Source organism: Podarcis melisellensis (assembly GCF_964234715.1).
Source record: "Podarcis melisellensis genome assembly, chromosome: 8".
NCBI lineage: Eukaryota > Metazoa > Chordata > Lepidosauria > Squamata > Lacertidae > Podarcis > Podarcis melisellensis.
This window is the reverse complement of record NC_138540.1, coordinates 80,125,575-80,141,598: the sequence shown is the minus strand read 5'-3', so window position 1 is coordinate 80,141,598 and position 16,024 is coordinate 80,125,575. Positions and strand designations below refer to the sequence as shown.

General features: G+C 43.2%; 1 protein-coding gene across 1 annotated transcript in view; it reads right to left on the bottom strand.

Moving 5' to 3' along the window:
• The window catches only part of POU2F2 (POU class 2 homeobox 2), a 105,110-nt gene extending 98,593 nt beyond the window's left edge, over nucleotides 1-6,517 (bottom strand). The window contains exon 1 of the mRNA XM_081922066.1: nucleotides 6,178-6,517. The gene's annotated coding sequence lies outside the window, so the exon portion shown is untranslated. The remainder of the gene's footprint in view (nucleotides 1-6,177) is intronic.
• Between the last annotated feature and the right edge of the window lie 9,507 nt (nucleotides 6,518-16,024).

The following is a 16,024-nucleotide window of genomic DNA, read 5'->3' as shown; positions in this document are numbered from 1 at the left end:
ACTACCCTTATTGATTTGCAAAAAGATAGTTATATTTACATCTGGAAGATGCAGATTTAAAAATAAATTATCTAATGGGGAAATCAAGTTTTCGAAAGAGTGGTAATTAAATTGACTACCTCCCATTTAACATGCATCGATTTGTAAATGAATCTCTTGGTCGCACAATTACACAGACTGAACAACAGATAAATTGTACACCAGGAACAAGAATGACGATGGGTTTTTACTAATTGTTATTGGGGCCTGCTCTTCGTTTTAAGATGTGCGGCTGCCTTTCTATCGCTCCCCTCTTATATTTCTATCTGTCTGCAATTTTTACTCTTTCTTTTAAAAATTCCAGCTGTTCAGGAGAGCCAAGGTGAACGAAAGAACGAATCCTTTTATGCACCTCTTTCTATGATTTCTTCCTTTCCCGGATCCCTCTATTCTTCCAGGACTAGAATGTGAGGCTGCTTTGCTTGTGATAAAGCAAACAGACCCCTGATTTCAGATACATTTTCCCTTTCTGCCTCCCCGATACGCCCTAACACCAACCACATTCCTGGTATTCTGGCCACCACCACCCCAGAGAAAAATATGGTAAAGGTGTGTTTGGGGGGGTGGGAAGCATCTAATTCCCACTGAAACTGACACCAAAGTGGTGCGAGGGTGGGGGGATGGAGTGTTTGATGGCTGAAGGGTATGACTGCTTTTTCTCTCTCTCCCTTCCCCTCCTCCCCAGGTGACATTCATGGAATAAATGACCTGGACTCTTTGTCGGGTGAGATGGAGCTGGCGGTCAGTTTCTTGACCAGGAAATGGCTGCTCTTATGTAGCAGTGGAGAACTAGGGATCGCTTTTTCCACTAACGCGTCATCTCTCACAATTGGGAGTAAAGCACCCCACTAAACCTAAATTAAGAGTCTAGGTTCAGATTAAATAAAAGAAAACTACTTATTTATTTTTAAAGGCTCTCTCTGTGCCACTGCATCTCACATTCTGGATTTTAGGAAAGCCAGGTCGAAAAGAGGCACCTTCCGTTCCCAGCAGAAATACGACTTCCAGCGCGGCCTAAGGGCGAAATATAGTTTGGACAAAGGGGACCAAGTCCAATGGTATAACAGGAACGGAATTTGGAGGGGTTTTGTCAGAGAGGTTGGGAAGGAGGTATAGCCAAAGGAAGCATAAAAGGAGAGAAATGGGTGATAGAAAGGGGAGTGGAAAGTGGGGGGGGGAATAATGCAATGACAATTAGAGGGGAAAGTAGACGAAATTAAAAGGGAACGTGAGGAAAAAACAGCAAAAGAGCAAGAATAAAAGGTATGGCGCACAAAACACGGAACTGGCAAAATCATGCAGAGGTTTCAAAGAATATACGGATCATATAGAAGGATGGATGGAGGGATGTGGCAAAATATATACATATATATACCGAAAAGTCCTAGTGCTCAGGACAGGGGAGAACGAGGACATTATAAGGGTGTCAACATCTTGTCAGGCTGCCACACAGTTCCAGACAGACAAGGGCAGGCACCGAGAAGCTCAGAGAGCAGCGTGTATTGGGACTGGAAATGTAGGGAAATGGGGCAGCGAAGGACACCCTGTTGCCAAGGGACCGGTAAGCAGGTCGCTTGAGGAAATCGCAGGCCAGGCCCTGGAAGGGCTTCCGCACTGGACCTAACCAGTAGGGTGAGCTGTAGAGGAAGACAAGGGGCAGAGGCACTGCAGCGCTGAAAGGGTTACCGAGGCACCCGAACATACAAATGCACATACACATGCCAGGCAGCAATAAAAAAAAGGTCACTGCAGAGAAATGAGGTCTCACTTGACAACAGCAGATGCACACCCAACAGAAAAAGGAAGGCAGACACACACACAAGCAACCGCACCGACCCACAGAGCAACACACAACAACAGAACAGTGCGGCGCTTCTCATACCGGGCTCCTCCGACCCTATGCGTAGCGTCTAGCGGACACTGGGGGTGGGCAGGAGAAAGACAAGGCTGTACTAAATACATAAAGCAATGCAATTAAATCACGGGAGTCAGACACACAGACAACACACAGCAGATGTGGGTGCCATAAAATAAAATAAAAGGACACTGATTCAACACCACACTTCTATAGGGGACGTCTCCAAATATATATATTCAGCGTTACTGCCTGCCGATACTCGTCAGCACATTGTATTGCACACACGGGGATGGCGTCCTCTTTCAATTTATACTCGTGGGTTCTAATCCAGATTAGTGATTGCAAAAACTCCAGGGGAGATTCCGCAATCATTGCGGATCAACAATCATGCAGAGTAAAGGAGTGACCCTGTGTACATGGCTTCATGCTTTAACCATTCTGCCTTTGCCACTAGGCCCAGCTCTCACAAAGTCAGGGGCACTCCAATCCCCTCAGTCACTATGGCTCCTCATGAGAGAAATCTGACACAGAAATGCAAATTCTAGCTCATAGCTCCCTCCTCAAACCCAGTCGGGGTTACCACCCGCAAGGAGCTGCAACTCTTCCAGATTTAAAAAAAAATATCAACCCAGATTATTGGGGTGTAATTTTGAAATACAGTGTTTCAGTGATAGGTCTATGAAAACGAGGCCTAGTAAACATATGTAGGGGGAGACCATGACCGGCCCTATCATGAGGTAGAATGAAGCAGCCACCTGAGGCAGGTTTCAGATGCCAGGAAAAGGCAGCAAATTGTGAATCATTTGATTTTTTTATTATTCTGTTTTATAGGAAGTGGGGGCTCTTGTGAAATATTCCAGTTAGGAGCCAATTAAGCTTGGCTTGAGAAGGGAGGGTGAGGGACATTTGCTGTTCTCCCTCCCGCAGCAAAATGTCAGGGGGCGAGCCCAACCTTTTGACAGGACCAGACCTGAAGGGGAGGATGAGACATTCTCTGCAGTTTAGGCAAAAGGAGCTCTTCCCGTGATTTGCACCCCACACTCAAAAGGGAATAACCCTTTGCAGAATCCAAGGGAAAGGCAGTCATAGCAAAGAGATTTGGGAAGTGTCTGGTGACTAAAGGACTTGTTCCAAGGACCTGCTCCATTATATCAACAGACTCACACACCACAAGGCCACACACAAGAGGGCACGACAATGTATCGCTGCAGCCGCTTGACACACTTCAACAACCCTTTCGTACACACACAGGGCACACACCCATTATCACTTAATGTAGATTAATTACCCCATAGTGAGCTTTAATCACACTGTACTCACAACCCGAGTGATAAAAGGCTGGGAGGGGGGTGTTCACCCTTTCAATCCATGTTTATGGATGAAGTAAAAGATTCTAATCCACATTAGCGAACAAGGAGGTGGTTAGTTTCCCCCGATTAATTAACATGGAGCACAAGCGTTTGAACTTGAGTGCACAAGATTAGGGTAATGAAAGAATGATAGAAGGTTAGAGTTCTTTCCAGAGTTCGACTTAATCTTTATACATGTGGTGGCAGTTCCAGTCTGTTTCGTGAGGATTAATCTAGGAAAATACAGGTGTTTCACCATAAATAATCTGAACCAAAACTGTGCGGTCTTTTTTATGGAAACTTACCAGCCCCACAACTGACATGCCAATTCAGACACACAAGGAACAGAAAGGGATGCAATCTATATAGGAAAATGTAAACTCCCATAGATGACAAATAGATGGATTATGCACACCCACGGGGGCAATTTGTACACTTGCAGGGACGTAAGACACACACAGACACATCTCAAATTGCAGAGGCCTGAATGGGGATATTTAAGAAGAAATAAAAGTTGTTGTGTCACCCAACAATGCAACTGCCAGGGGAAAGGACTGTTACAAAACTCTTTGCGGCTTCTGCATTTAATAGGTTTTTGCAGAACCTACTCCAGAGTAATTTCCACTTCTCCCAGTCACAAAAGTAAGACCTGCAAATTATCTACCAGCGCTGCTTACAGGTGGTCTTGCAACTGCTTAAAGAAAAATTCACAGTGCTGTTGGTGCTTTAAGCAGCCAAGAGGTAAAAATTTGGTGTCTTAAATGAACCCACTGACAAAGCACAGGGGGGAGATCAGTGGCAAGCAGCCTAGTATGTTGCCAGCTTCACTTACACCAGTGCGCACCTGTCAGGACTAAGGGGGTCTTTACAGCATATAACCACTGCTCCCAATTTCCCCATGGCAATGTCCTGTAAGTGCCCAACCCATCTCGCCCCACAAGCAAAGCCCAGTTAGTCATTTCTGAGCTCCAAGTAACTATGGACAAGTTAGGGAATGCCAATGAAGAGAGAGAGACTCGCCAAGGAAATGCCAGGCTCTGGGACAGCAGACCAGAAGGCATCCCTCAATTTGCTCACTCTCTAAAAACTCAAGAAACAGAAATAGTATCCGTTTTGGAAAACTGGAATGATGTTCCAACTTGGCCTGGGAGACAGCTATCGCACCAAACCTGAATTTGGGGGGTAGGTGGTTCTGGATTTAGGGGTTCAGGACGGCTGAAGGTAACAGCCACACCCCTAGATCCATTATTCTTAACCCTATTCTTAGGAGATGTGATCCCTGCTCTCTGTCTCCCTCCCTCACAACCCACACACTCACTTTTGAAATTTTGGTCCATCTCCATTCTTTTGGCTGTATCTTTCCACCTCTCTCTCTCTGCCCCACTGAATCCAGACCACTGAACCCCCTTCCTTCACCAGGAGCTCCCCTCTCTTCTATCCAGCGGTCTCCTTTCTTTCTTACCCAACTCTCCTCCCCTGCCTCGGCCACACACCCTGCCCCCCCCAATATCCACCTCCTCTCACCTTCCCCTCATATAGGTCCCCTTCTCATACACTCCCCCACCCCGAAAAAAACACAGAATCTGACCTCTTCACCCATCCAGCCACTACCCCAGGTCTCCCCTGCGCGCCCCCCCCACCTCCTCCAGATCTTGGCAATATCTCTCCCTCCACACAATAGCTGCCATGGGCTGCTAATAATTATTAATAACATTCTTCCTTTCCTCCCTCTTCTCCACCCCCACCCCGTCCATGGACAAAAGAGTCCAGTTCTCCTTGTATGTATCTGCCTCCCCCTACTCGCTTCGGCCATTGCACCTTCTCCCCCCCCCCCCCGTCCAACAACCTTCACTTTCTCCCCCCCCCCACCCTCAACACCGGTTCTTTGGACAATCGAAACCATTCCGTCTTCGGTTCGCACACCCCCCCCCCCGCATTATGCAACTTGAGTTTATAATAGAGAGGGGTCTAATATACTCACTTATACCCCAATAAACACAGAACACCCCCCTTAGTGTATGAAAGCAATCGCCGCTAATGCACAGCACACACACACCCTTTTTCGGGGGCGGGCGGCGGGGGGGTTAGGAATCCAAATATTGCAACACATTTCCTAACAATATATGCCCGCTTTGCAAAACCGTAAACGCCGGAGCCACAACCCCCCATCTCCTCAGGTTCCTTCTGTCTATTCCTCCTTTTTTCCCCTCCCTTCTTTCTTCCATCGCCAGAGCATCAAAAGCCGAGCCACCGCCACCGAAAAGCAAAGAGACATTTACAGAAAATCCTCTACAGCGTTTTCTCTGTCTTCTGATTTTATTTTCATCCATGCAAAAAAAAAACCTATATAGATATATTTTTTTAAACATTCGCTCAGTGCACAAAGCCATTTGCAAAAGGAAAGAACGGCCAGCAAATATCATTTTTTGCCATTGCAAAAAACGCCTCCCCTTTGCAATGAATAAAAATGCCCTTTAAAAACACGCCCGTATCATTTTTGCATTTTATTTGTTTTTGTAAAAAAATAAAAATAAAATGCATTTTTATATATGCATCTCTCCGTTATTATTTTCCCCTCTTTGCAATTTTTTTTGTCCGTTTCCTTAAAGGCTGAGCCACAGACACCAGCAAAAATAATATGCCAGGGAGAGGAAAAAAAGAAAGCTCTTGGAAGGAACAATTGCAGCTGCTGTGTTGAGAGACGAAGAGAGAGAAAGGAATAGACTGCCTTGTGTGTGTGTGCGTGTGTGTGTGTGTGCAATAGACCAGCTGCTGCATTAAGCATTTTGCAATCAATAAAGAGCGGGTGAGATTTATGCAAAGCGCAGATATTAATATGCAAAGTTTTAAAGATTTTTAAATGGGAGAGAGAGGGAAGGAGACAGGGAGGAGGAGGCGGGGTGGGGGGGATTGCATAGAGACTGCACCTACCTCTGCTTCCATCGGTGGGCGCAAGCTGACTCCTCCATGCGCGCATGGGTGCAGCCCAGATACACAGGGGCTGAGGGGGAAGCAGCAGCAATAGCAGAAGCGGCGGCGGCGGCGGCAGCAGCAGTCAGAGCGCGAGCCAGGGCGCGCGCCGGATTCTCTCCATCATTTCCCCCCTCCCCTCCCCATTCCCCGGCTACGGTTGCCCGGGCAACGAGAAAGATGCAGCAGCATCAGCACCAGGATGAAAGATGCTCAGGGCAGCAACAGCAGATGGGGATGGAGATGGGGCGCGCGTGAAAGGGAGCCCTGATTGGAGGGGGGAGCAGATGGGAGGGAAGAAATAAGAGGAGCTTCCGAATTTTAGAATGGGGGGGGGGGCTGTTTCCAAATTTGTTAAACTGAGGGACTGAGTGGGGGGGGGGGCAGCGGGTCTTTGGAAGAGGGAGAAAGAAAAATGCCCAGAGTGTTTTCAGCTGGGGCAGGGACGGGGGGCAGGGTGGGGGGCGGGGGAGAGATGAAGGAAGGGGCAATACAGAAAGGTGAGGGTTATTTACGATCTGGAAATGAGGTGTAGGGAAGGAGGGCATCAAAGTCGGGGCATGAGAAAGGTGCTTCTGAACTTTAAGACGGGTGGGGGGCGGAATTATAAGATTTAGGACAGGGTTAGGGTGAAAAAGCCTTAGGAGTTGGGTGGGAGGGGAAAGCTCTTTTGAGTCCTGGAGCAGGATGAGAGTGTCCCCCCCCCCCCCGGCTTAAAATGGGAAGGAAAATAGGAATGGAAAAACGGCAGGACTTCGGAGAGTAGGAGAGGCTAATGGCGAGGTTCTATTTGGGCACGCTTAGGATCCTGGGGTGTATTGTATTCAGCGTGTGTGTGTGTGTGTGTGTGTGTGTGGTCTGTAAACACCTTCCTTCCTCCCTCTCCTTATTTTGCACCTTCACACTATCACTAAATACAAAATTAGGAAGAGTTTTAATGCTCTATGCAACTATGCAAAAGTTTTCTTTCTACGTTGCTCCCGTCTGCATAGATCTGCCTTCTAGACAGAAATGGAGAGGAAAGAATTCTGTGTAGTCTTTCACAAAGGGGCCATGAAAAAGACCTGGTGATAAAGAACGTAACCTTTTATAGAAACTGAAGGACTTGTATAGATAATCCTAATTCAGAATTTAACATTTGGTCACGCAGGGAAAACATGCTGCCCACTTTGGAGATTTGAAATATGTAATTAGTATTCTGGGGAATCAAAGGTAATATAATCTGGACAGGAACATTGCTGAAGGGGATTAGGTGTTCTTGTACAATGTTATACGCAGGATTTCAAATTATTGTATCCTGACTAGCAAGTGCAAAATATACATATAAGAAGTTATTATAAAAGAAGGTAGAGTAAAAACAATATATAGAATAGATGTTAAGGATTAAATGTAAAATTTGGTTTTAAAAACTGTTTGAAGTAGATGTTGGAGTTAAAAGCATTTTATGGAATAATATTCTATAGTGGAAGTACCATGTACAAAGCCCTACATAACTAACCTGTTAATTAATTTAAATCTGACATTTTTGAAGTTAAAAGTCATATATGCTAAAATAATTAAAAGGTTTATATGAAGTGCATATTAAGAAGTAGTAGTGCAACAATTTTAAAAAGAGAAAGTTATGTTTTTATGAACTTTTTTGAATAGCAAGATAGTCATACACTCTAAATAAGATTTTATTTAAATATGCAAAACAGTCTTTTAAAATGCATATTTATGATCCATAGTATTACCTTGGAATCAATGAAAAATGCAGCTAATATTAAATGCTTTATGTAATTGTTGACCCACAGCTGAAATTACATTTACTTAGATTATACAAATTCCTGCATACTACTTAGAATTTAAATGTAAATAATCATGTGGCAAAACTGAATAATTTGTGCATTTTATTATAGTACAATATATAGATTATTATGATTATATATATATATATATATGCACACAACAAAATATTTAATTATTTCATTTGCAAACAGAACAATATCAAATGACATTCATACAATCAGCACAAGGTGAATATTACTCATTGGAAAACAAAATTAGTGGGTACATTTAGAAATATTTTATTTTAAATAAAGGATTTTATGTTCAATATGCAAAAACACTTCATGTAAAATCTATTCAAGGTAAACAATATTATATGCAAAGCAAAAAATTGAAAAACCCAATGGTGTTAACTTCTAGGAATTGATCTGTAAGGAAAACAAAATTTATAAGATTACATATGTCACTCCATATATTATAGTTGTATGTAAATCCAAGTAAAGTTTTTGCATACAGTGAAAACAGAAAAAGCATAATCAAACTGCAGTAATTAAAAGCAGGGATTGCTGTGGATAAATGAACATAGGAATAAAATTGAGAACTTTATATTTAATGCTCATTGATTAATTTTCAGTTGATGTTATATATAAAATAATTAGCATAGATTAGATACAAAATGTTAAAGCCTAGCAAAGTTTAAATGACTGCTGGAAATATATTTTCAATCACTTTATACGAAGAATTAATATGAAAATATGCAAAATATTATTCACACTATCAGTTTCTATCACCAAATCCAGAATTTTAAGAATAATTGCCAACACCGGAAATTAAGATGATCATATTAAATAATTCAAAGTATTGTATAAAATGGAAAAAGAAAAATCTTCAATTCACCTTTGAAATCCAAATTCTGGTCTGCATACACGAAGCCCAAATTTTACAATACTGGGTTTCTAATATTTAACTTTCAAATCCATTTAGTTACATATATGTTAAGTAACTGAAACATGATGTAAGGCATCTAACTTTCAATTAACTTTCCAAGAAAATGCACCCAGAAATTCCTTGTTAAATGAAATAATTTTATTTCGCTCTCAGACAGTGTAAAAATATACAAAACTAAGAGAAATTGCTGTAATTAAGTTAGAGAGATAATTCCCTCCCCCTTTCTAATGTATGTGAACATTCAGAAGCAGTTGAAGCCATTGTATTTTAAGAATTAAACCTACAGCATGTGATGTGTATCATTGGATTGCGATATTTTGTTTGTCCGAGGGTTTCATTTCTCAGTTGGTCAGCTTCATTGCAAAAATAAAAAATAAAAATTGCCGGGGCTTTTTCCTGTTGTATGCTCTGCAAGACTCGGAATTAATTCTCATTAGCCAAATAGGTGATGTTAGTAATATGCACAACATCCACTATACATCCGTAATTCTGTGTCTGTTGTATGCGTATTCATTGGTTTGAAAACCAATCTTAGCAACTTGAACAGGATGAATTACTGCCTGCTCAAGTTGCTAAGATGACTACCATGCTAACATAAAAAAATTCCCACAAGTAATCCAAAAGTAACTCAATATACATTGGGCATTCGGTTTAGATACCACACCTAGAACTTTGCATGTCATAACGATTTTACAGAATCTGTACTGCTTTATATGTGTTCTTGACGTACAGTACACTGAAATCTAAACATTATTTATCACATACAGTCCTTATTTACATGCAACATGAATTCAGCATTCCACGCAAAACAAAAATTGGGGAAATCCTGTACAATAATTAAAGTTGTCTGAAGATGTATCTTCAGGATCAAAGGAATAACAAATGACAATATTGCCGAGAATGAAGCATTTTTGCAACAGAAAAGCCAAATGGGGAAAAAACTGTTGCTTTTATCTAATGGGAACCTAGAATGAGTTATTCCTTCCTTACATCTCTGAAGACAAATATATATACATATTTGTTCCAAATCTACAGGTTGCTGTAAATGGCAATTAAATTTTTTGCAAAGAATACACACTCAGGATTCTAGACATCGTACCGAGTGTGGTTTTAGTGTTACGTAGAACACTAGCAAGCGAAGGCCAACACACAGGGTCTTTTTAAGTGGAAAAATACAGATTCTATTAGTTTGTGGGGGGTTGGGGGGGAACCATGTCATGTGCCACAACTCAGGCTCACAGACTGGGGAAAAAATAAAGGCTCTTTGCACCAAATTTTACTGCAAATGGACTATCCTCTAACCCTTTTAACTGAGATATCAGAGTGGATTAATTATTGCAATTAATTCCAAAACTCGGTGGCTTCAAAATGCATGGTTAGTTTCTCATGAAATGTATATTGCACACAGACACAAACACACTGTTAATTCAGCCTCGCTCTCCCAGCCGGTGCTCCCAAACCACAGCTGACATGCCTGATGCTTTGTTTGCCATTTTCATCCATGCGTCTGACCACCAAACCTCAATCCATGCTTGCAAAGAAAGCAGGGTCGTGCGGCCAGATATACCAAGGGCCAACAGTGATTCTGCATGCCACTGGCTTAAGACATGGGTACGCAAACTAAGGCCCGGATCTGGCCCAATCGCCTTCTAAATCTAGCCCGCAGACGGTCCGGGAATCAGCATGTTTTGACATGAGTAGAATGTGTGCTTTTATTTAAAATGCATCTCTGGGTTATTTGTGGGGCATAGGAATTCCTTCTTTTTTTCCTCCTTTCAAAATATAGACCAGCCCCCCCCACAGGGTCTGAGGGACAGTAGACCGGTACCCTGCTGAAAAAGTTTGCTGACCCCTGGAGCCTTAAGACGTCTCAGGCAGCGTCATTTAAAACCCCCCACTTTCCTTTTTAATAAACTTTGCACAAACATTGCATCTCCCATTTTGCGACGTGGCGAAAGGCCCAAGGACTACTTAAGAGCTGCGGGGAAAAGCTAAGGAGCACCCCTTCCCTCTCTAATTCATATATTTCGTCAGAAAGCTAGTTGTTTGTTGGATTATACGTTGTCTGGCGTAGCACTGACAGGCATGCGTTTCCCGGGAGCAAATGCTTGCGGTGTGTGGAAACAGCAACGTGATGACTTACCACTGACCAGATGCAGCAAACTGGAGTTGTGGTGGTGGCAACGTGTGTGTGGGGGGGGTCCTAATGGAAAACCAGCCCCCGGCAAACCTAGAAGAAAGATTTCTGAGTTGCGAAAAAAGATTGCTGCGCGATTGGTCTTGGCGACTGTCGGTAACAAAAGAGAGTGGGTTTTGTTTATATTCAATTCATGGTTTCCTTGAACTCGGTGCTGTGTCTGGAGTGGAAGCTGCCATTGTAAGGGCTTCAGAAGGGATCGTGTGGCAGCTGCGGGGGGGGGGGCGCTGGGGGGGCTGAGCAGCAAAATCTTTTCGAAAGCGAATGCCGGGGGATCTTGAGTGGCCAGGAAAACATGGTGAGCCCTGGAAGGTTATTATGTGGCACAAATAAATAATGCCATGAGCGTTAAATTTACATTAATATGCATAATAAATTGTGGCGGGGGGGTTGGCAGTGGGGGGACCATACTTATGTTGCATGAAGTTTGGAGGCTTTCACCTGTGGACGACTGTCCATGATCCTTGCTTTTAAGACATCTCTAATATGCCAAAAATAAATAGAACTGAGAAATCTCAAAGCCTGTCTAGTTCTATTTCAAATAAGCAATCAGTTCGAGCAATTGGTCACTGCCAAACAGCCACTTTTGGGTCTGGGTTAGGCAGGCCAGAGGTCCCACACATCTCAAAATGGCCTCCTACCAAATCTCATTGCCAGGGTGGCAACTTCCTTCAGCAAAATGGAGGCCCAAGTGAAAGTGTCCAGGGAGCCCAGTTTGGTTCAAAGGCCACCAGTTGCTAAACCCAGCATCTGTCTCCCTTCCTTTCTTTCTTTCTTTCTTTCTTTCTTTCTTTCTTTCTTTCTTTCTTTCTTTCTTTCTTTCTCTCTCTCTCTCTCTCTCTCTCTCTCTCTCTCTCTCTCTGCCACCATTTCACGCATGGAGTGGACAGGAGCACTAGCATTACTACATCAAGGTGGTCTTAGAATGGCAAGTGAGGAAGCGACTTTAATAAAGTATAGTGGCGCCCCCTACCAAATGATCTGAGAACGTCAGCTTCGAAAAATATTCGTCTCCTTGCAATCTAGGAAGCACCAAGGTTTGACCGTAGAACTGACCATCTAGTGCCATGCAATATTCATATAACTTCCATAAACGAATGAATTAAATTCCATTTTAAATATTGCTGTTTTCTTACAGCTGATGCTTAAACTGTGCGCTGTACAATGCACAGCCAAATATGCAGTGATGAGCTTGCCCATAGGCAACAGAAATACTTATCTTGGCTGTCACAATATATGTTAAAATGTTTGTTTGTTTGTTTGTTTGTTGAATTTATATACCGCCCTATGCCCAGAGATCTAAGGGCAGTTCACATAAAAATATCACAGTATATAAAAGAAAAAGAAAAGCAATAACCCAATAATACACCTCCCAAAAGAGCTACATTTTAAAATGGGATGTTGATCAGGTCAGCCAAAGGCCTGGTTAAAAAGGAACGTTTTTGCCTGGTTTCCTAAAGGTGTATAATGAAGGCACCAGGCAAACTTCCCTGGGGAGAGCATTCCAGACGGGGAGCCACTGCAGAGAAGGTCTGTTCTCGTGTTGCCACCCTCCAGACCTCTCAAAATGTTCTAAAATGTTGCAAAGGTAAGCCTTAATTAGTGGAAGAAATGTGACTGAAATGTCCCACCTCTCTGCAGGGCCAGGCTGAAGATGGTGCAGTCAAATAGCAAGATAAAATGATATGTTGAGGACCCATAAACTTCCACAAGACAGCTCAGATGCAAAACAGGACCGGGACTCCTGCATCTTTAACAGTAGTCCAGAAGAAGACATTCCAGAAAGCTAAGCTTGCATTACAAGCTACAAATGCTGCAAATCTCTCCTGTATGGAGCTTTTAAAGTTGCAAGAGGCCCGGTCCCATACTCTAAAACATTTCTCCAATGAAAATAGGTAAAGGTAAATGTAAAGGGACCCCTGACCATTAGGTCCAGTCGTGGCTGACTCTGGGGTTGCGGCGCTCATCTTGCTTTATTGGCCGAGGGAGCCAATGTACAGCTTCCGGGTCATGTGGCCAGCATGACTAAACCGCTTCTGGCGAACCAGAGCAGCACACGGAAATGCTGTTTACCTTCCCCCGCTGGAGTGGTACCTATTTATCTACTTGCACTTTGACGTGCTTTAGAACTGCTAGGTTGGCAGGAGCAGGGACTGAGCAACAGGAGCTCACTCCGTCGCGGGGATTCGAACCGCCGACCTTCTGACTGGCAAGCCCTAGGCTCTGTGGTTTAACCCACAGCGGCAACCACTGAAAATAGTGATGTCCTATTCCATAACCATGATTTTATTATTTATACCTTGCTCAGCTGGCTTGGTTGTCTCAGCCACTCCAGGGGGCTCTGAACATATTTTAAAAAAACATTTAAAAATTTAACTTGTTAAAAACAAAAACCTCCCTATTCAGGGCTGCCTTCAGATGTCTTCCAAAGGTTGTATAGTTACTTATCTCCTTGGTTCGGGAGGGGTGCTGGTGCATAACTCCATACCCTCCAACATTTCTCCAATGAAAACAGGGACATCCTAAGGAAAAGCCGGTCATTCTAATATCAAATCAGAAACTGGGATTGCTTCTGTTCCGGGGAAACAGAGACACTTGGAGGGTTTGCTGTCCTCTGTCACGTCTGGTACATCCCTATCCCAGACGGGTGAAGGCTGGTGTGGAGAAGACAACAACTTGGGACATCCCACCCCAAAAAGGTCCACCACCTCAAGAAAGCATGAAAGAGCAAAGAAGTGACATGGAGAGAGAGGTTTTATTGACCAAAGTCTGAGGACAGGAAGGGAAGTAATATAGGAACAGGAAAGGGCAAAGACCTAGTGCAAAGGTGGGAGGCTCTAAATAGATTCGGCCCCAGTGAGACTGGTGGTTTTTCCCGAATGCAATGCCAGGAGCTTAGCAGAGTTGCAACCCAGGTTTTGAAAGGCCTGCAGTCCAATGGGCGAAAACATGTTAATTTCAGTTTCTCCTTTTTCTTAAATTCCTTTCTTCACATTTCCACATTGGTTTGCGAATATTTTGCTTGAAGGCCTCCTGAAAATTCACCATCATTCTAGTGTGAATCTATCCTTTCTTTTTCGTATGCAGTTTTGCCGAATAGATTTTTGCAAGCATTTTTCTAAGGCATTTTCACCAGACATTTGTATACGCATTTTGCTCTGGTAAATGCATATTTATTTATTTTTTGCAAATATTGCTTAGCTGGGGAACCGCACCACCAAACCTGGAGAAGTGCAAATTTCGAAGGATGGCTCCGTTTTGATTCACACATTGTTGCAGGAAGTGCAAGTCAAATGAAGTCCCCCTTTGAAATATGAACCGAGCTGGATTTCACCCTCATCCCTACCTGCAGTTGATGAGACTTGCGCACATTTTGATACCTGTGCCTCATCTTGCTTCCTTTTAATCCTGTCTATGGCTGTAGCTGAAGCCACAGATCTTAATAAAGGTCTTTGCTGTGAACCAAGCAAGGTCTGCCCTGGTCCTGGGTTCAGGATCTGCACAAAACAGCATGTTGCTAATAAAATCCTGCTAGCGTTCAAGGATTTTATAGTCGCAGGAGCAGCAAATATTTTTACTCCACTGTTCAACTACTGTAAAAGGGCCCACAAAAGAAGGTACAAAGAGAAATTAAAATATATGAAGAGCCTGCCAACCATGAAGACTCACCCCTGCTGTTGCTTCCAGCCAGTGCCAGGTTTACGTATAAGCTAAACGTATATGTATATAGCTTAGTGCCCCACTCTCTTGGCCCCTCAAAAAAAACTAAAGGAAAAAAACTGGATGTACATTTCCAAAATATAAGATAAAAAATAAATAAAATAAAACCTACATACAGCAACAGTGTTTTGTGTTGTGTAGGCTCCTGTGATGTAAGTAATGGGTCTCAGTTCCTAGCCTGCTCCCTAAAATAATAATAATAATAATAAATAATATTTTTTTTATACCCCACCCTCCCCGGCCAGAACCAGGCTCATGGCGGCTAACACCAATAAAATTACAATAAAACGTAATAGAAAAAGAAAGAACAGTTAATTAAAATACGGGTTAAAATACAATTTAAAATGCAGCCTCATTTTAGTAATAACCCATAAATCAAAACCATAAGGGGATGGAAACACAAGGGTCAGACTGAGTCCAAACCAAAGGCCAGGCGGAACAGCTCCATCTTGCAGGCCCTGAGGAAAGATGTCAAATCCTGCAGGGCCATGGTCTCTTGTGACAGAGCGTTCCACCAAGTCGGGGCCAGTACTAAAAAGGCCCTGGCCCTAGTTGAGACCAATCTAACCTTCTTGCGCCTCAGGACCTCCAAAGTGTTATTTGTGGACCTTAAAGTCCTCTGCAGGGCATACCAGGAGAGGCGGTTCCATAGGTATGAGGGTCCTAGGCCGCATAGGGCTTTAAAGGTCAAAACCAGCACCTTAAACCTGACCCTGTTTAAGACCCTGTTTACTGGTTTGCTCATTTCCATATATAGGGTGCCTACATTCTGCATGTGCAAATGGCTTTACATACTGATTAGGTCCATAAATTACCATATAGCAAATATTCAACACAAAAAACAGCAGCAATTTGTTGCTGACAAAGGACAGCTGGACATTTAAAGGGCCCCATTACCTTCAGTAGCTTAGGGCCTCATCAAACCTTAATCCAGCCCTGCTTCCAGCAACTGGTATACAGAATGATTACTGCCTCTGACTCTGGAGATAGAGCATAGACATCATAGCTGGTAGCCATTGATAAAGCCTTCGCCTTCCATGAGTTTGTCCAAACTGCTTTTGAAACCCTGATCTCAGACTTGCATTAAAAAACAACACCACCATTGGCCTGATCCAGCGGGCTCTTCTTGTGCTATTCCTCAAAAGGTGAGAAACTGCACTGTAAAATGGGAGGTGT